The sequence below is a fragment of the Macrotis lagotis genome, chromosome 4 (genome assembly GCF_037893015.1).
Source record: "Macrotis lagotis isolate mMagLag1 chromosome 4, bilby.v1.9.chrom.fasta, whole genome shotgun sequence".
In the NCBI taxonomy this organism is placed as follows: Eukaryota; Metazoa; Chordata; class Mammalia; order Peramelemorphia; family Peramelidae; genus Macrotis; species Macrotis lagotis.
In genome coordinates this window covers 260,883,069-260,887,300 of record NC_133661.1, presented here as the reverse complement: position 1 = coordinate 260,887,300, position 4,232 = coordinate 260,883,069, and the positions used below count along the sequence as shown (strand labels likewise).

The 4,232-nt window shown below is 42.5% G+C and overlaps 1 pseudogene; it reads left to right on the top strand.

Annotated features, from left to right (window-relative positions):
• Positions 1 to 2,760: 2,760 nt before the first annotated feature.
• LOC141520394 (protein O-glucosyltransferase 1 pseudogene) lies at positions 2,761 to 3,926 on the top strand (annotated as a pseudogene).
• Positions 3,927 to 4,232: the final 306 nt, after the last annotated feature.

Here is a 4,232-nt window from a genome sequence, read left to right as displayed (position 1 = left end):
AAGGGAAAAGGAATAAGAGATTAAAGAATAAGGGTCAACTTTATTATATAAAAGGATCACCCCTTTGCAGATAAGAAAATGAAGCCCAGAATAGGGCTGTTAAGATAGAATAATGGAAAAGGATGGAATAATTGTAAATCATTATCAGAAAATAGAATTTTATTTTTTTAATTATATCTTTTTTTCAAACAGCAAAAATCTACTTTCTCTCACTCCCAATCCCAAAATTCTACCATCCCAAATAAAAGCAAAAGAAAAATTTTAAACCTTTATACAAACTTGCATAGTTAAACCAATCAAATCTCCACATTTTGGAAATGTTAAAAAAAAAAGTCTATTCCTCACCATGAAACCTTTGTTTCTATCAGAACGATTAGCTTGTTTCATCATCTAAACTCTGGAATCAGAAACTAAATCTTTCAAAGTTGTTTATCTTTACTATATTGTCACCATACAAACTTTTCTCCTAATTGTGTTCATTACAACAGTCCTTATAAGTCTTTCAAGGTTTCTCTGAAATCATCCTTTTCATTTCTTATATCAAAACCCATCACATTTATCTATTCTACTTGTTCTATATCTACTTGTTCCCCATTTATGAGGAACCCCCCTCATATTATTATCCTATGTCAACTCAAAAAAGAGCCATAAATATTTCTGTACTACCTGATAGTTTGTGTTGCCTACAACTGATCCTTCCCTTGGTCTAATACGCCTCTAAATCTCTTGCTCTTTTTTTCCCCTCCAATTCTCCTGTAAACTGTAGTTTTGATTGCTGTCCTCCTCCCCTACCCTGAACTCTACAAGTTCATTCCCTGACTTTGGATCTGCTGAAGTTTACAAATGGCTGGGAAGCTTTGTCACTTCAAAGGTACGGGACTGCAGGGTCCCCTTGGGCTGGGATTCCTGCCTAGCTATTGCTCTGTGGGCTTCAGATTGAGGAAAATCTGCCCTTGATATCTTGCTCCCCTCCTGAGTACAAGCCACACAGATGCAATGGCACAGAACCCCTCCTGAGTCTGCACTTGATCTGTGATCTGCAGTTGGGGGGTGGGCAGAATGTTTTGTAGATATTGGGGAAGAATAGGTCATGTGCAGAGTACTCCACTGCCCAGGAAAGACTAGGTACCAGAACAAGAGAAAGGTCTGTTCCACCAAGACTAGGAGTTGGAAAAAGTAGCCGAGCAGTAGCCGGGCCAGTTGTGCCATGCTAGAGAAGCTCCAGCCTTTCAGGATCAGCCAGTGGGTCACCCAGGTCCATGGCAGAGGGAGCAGTTTCCAGACCTCTTGGCCCAGGTATCACCAAGATAGCTTGGGAGATCTATAGGAGAACTCTGCCATACCAGAGTGAGCAGAGTCCAGGCTAGTGCTGGCCTCAGGATAGCCATGGGAACCTGCAGAGCCTCTCAGCAGTTGCTTCCAAAGCACTCAGCCCATAGATGGTAGGGGGTCAGGGGAGATGTAGAGGTCTCTCCACTACCCTAGGGCAGGACTCTACTGCCTTGCCCAAACTCAGATTCAGGTCGCAGTCTGGGGCCCCATACTATATAGTGGAATAGGGACCCTCCTCACAGCTCCAGGGCATCCACAGACCAGAGCTCAGGCAGGAGAGCAGTCAGAGAGAGCCTCTCATAAGACCTTGAAGGAACTGAGGTGGGGGGAACCCTCAAAACTTTGGAAGTGCAGCAAATCAGTCATAGCCTGGGGAAATGAACAAACAACAGAAAAAGAAGAACCTGACCATAGAAAATTAGTTTGGTCCCATGGAGGATCAAAAGTCCAAGATTCTGTATCCAAAGCCTCCAAGAGAAATAGGAAAGGGGTTCAGGCTATGGAAGAGCTCAAAAAGATTTTGAAAATCAAGTAAGGGAGGTTGAGGAAAAATTGGGAAAAGAAATGAGATCAATACAGGAAAATCATGAAAACCAAGTCAGCAGCTTGGTGAAGCAGATACAAAAAAAAAAAATACCGAAGAAAATAAAATGTTAAAAATCAGTTTAGATCAAATGGAAAAAAGCCTTCCAGAAGGCAAATGAGAATGTCTCAAAAAGCAAATTGATGGGAAAGGAGATTAAAAAGTTCTCTGAAGAAAATAACTTCTTCAAATGTAGAATGGATCTAAAGAAAGCTGATGTCTTTGTGAGATATCAAAAACAATAGGAGCAGCTAGGTCTAGGTGGCACAGTGAATAGAACACCAGCCCTGGAGTCAGGATACTACAAGCAGCCAAAAAGAAACAATTCAAATATTGTGAAAATACAGGATTTGGTAGCATCTACATTAAGTGCTTGTAGGGCTTGGAATGTAATATTCTAGAAGGCAAAGGAGCTTGGATTAAAACCAAGAATCAACTACCCAGCAAAAGTGAACATCCTCTTTGGGGGAAAAGATGGACTTTCAATGAAAGAGGAGACTTTCTCGGGAGAGGCTCCGTGGGCGCGGGGGCTCCAGGGGAAGGGGGGAAGGGGGGAAGGGGGGAAGGGGCCCCCAGCCCCAGGCCTCCGCGGGCCCACATTCCAAGCCCACACCTCGGGCAGGCAGCGCGCCCCAGGCCCACACGTGGAGCTCCCCACCACTATCTTTGTGCCAGACGGCCGCTGCCCTTGCACTTGTGGCTGCGGCTGCCGCTGCTGCTGCTGCTGCTGCTGCTCTGGGCTGCTCCAAGCCGACAGGAGGGCGCAGGTCCAAAGTGGAAAGGATTTACTGACCAAATTAACAAGTCTGTAGAGAACTACCAGCCATGTCCAAGGGAGCAGCTGCCATCTTAGTGTCATGGAGTAGGATTTGGCCTCTTTCCAAGGAGGTATCTCCAAAGAGGTGATGACCAATGTGGTTAGCCGGAAACTAGGAATGCACTATCAGATTATCAAGAACGAATTGTACAGAGAACGTGATTGCATGTTCCCTGCAAGGTGCAGTGGTGTGGAACATTTCATTTTGGAAGTTATCAACCACCTTCCTGACATGGAGATGGTGATCAATGTGCAGGATTATCCTCAAGTTCCCAAATGGATGGAGCCTCCCATTTCAGTCTTTTCCTTCAGTAAGACCTCTGAGTACCATGATATCACGTATCCTGCATGGACATTTTGGGAAGGGGGACCTGCTGTTTGGCCAATTTATCCTACGGGTATTGGGCAATGAGATCTTTTAAGAGAAGATCTTACAAGGTCTGAAGTGGCCATGGGAAAAGAAAGTATCTAGAGGATATTTCAGAGGATCTAGGACAAGTCCAGAGCAAGACCCCCTAATTCTTGTATCTCGGGAAAACCCAGCACTTGTTGATGCAGAGTACACTAAGAATCAGGCCTGGAAATCTGAGAAGGATACTCTTGGAAAACCACCTGCTAAGGAAGTCCTACTGGTGGATCATTGCAAGTTTAATTTTCGGGGTGTAGCTACAAGTTTCTGGTTCAAACACCTCTTCTTGTGTGGCTCACTAGTCTTCCATGTAGGTGAGGAATGGCAAGAATTCTATGCACAGTTGAAACCATGGGTTCACTATATCCCTATCAATACAGACCTCTCTAATGTCAGGGAACTTCTACAGTTTGTGAGGGAAAATGATGGTCTAGCCCATGAGATTGCTGAGAGGGGGGCGACAATTTATTATCAACCATTTGCAGATGGATGACATTTCCTGTTACTGAAAGATTTTGTTGACTGAATATTCCAAAACCTTGTCCTAACAAAGTGAAGAAAAAGAAAGACTATAGCAAAATTTCCCCAAAAACTTTGAAAACAGAACTTTAAAGAACTATTATCCTTGTGGTAGAGCAACTTTATTTGGATATCTTTGTGACAAGTTACAGAGTATCTCATTCATTTGAATGAGATATTTGCCTATGGTAACATATCTAATACTAACAAAATAATTGGTTATCTTTCTGAAATAAGAGAAAGATCCAGACTCGCATAATAATAGAACACAGATTTAGAAGTCAGATTTATAATCAGAGGACCAGAGGTTCCTGGCTGGGTTAAGCAAGTTACTAAACTTTCCAGGCCTTAGTTTCCTTATTTGTAAAATGAAAGAGTTGAACTGATATCCCTGGTGATTTCTTCTAGCTCTAGTATGTGATCATATAAGTAGCATTTTTTTTCCTTTGGGTTAAATAAGGACTAAAATCAGACTATGTGAGTTTTTATGTCTTTGTCTTAGATTATCACTATACAAACTGTGTCTCATTTTACTTATCTAAGTTAGAATCATGCTAGTCATTACATTTGTT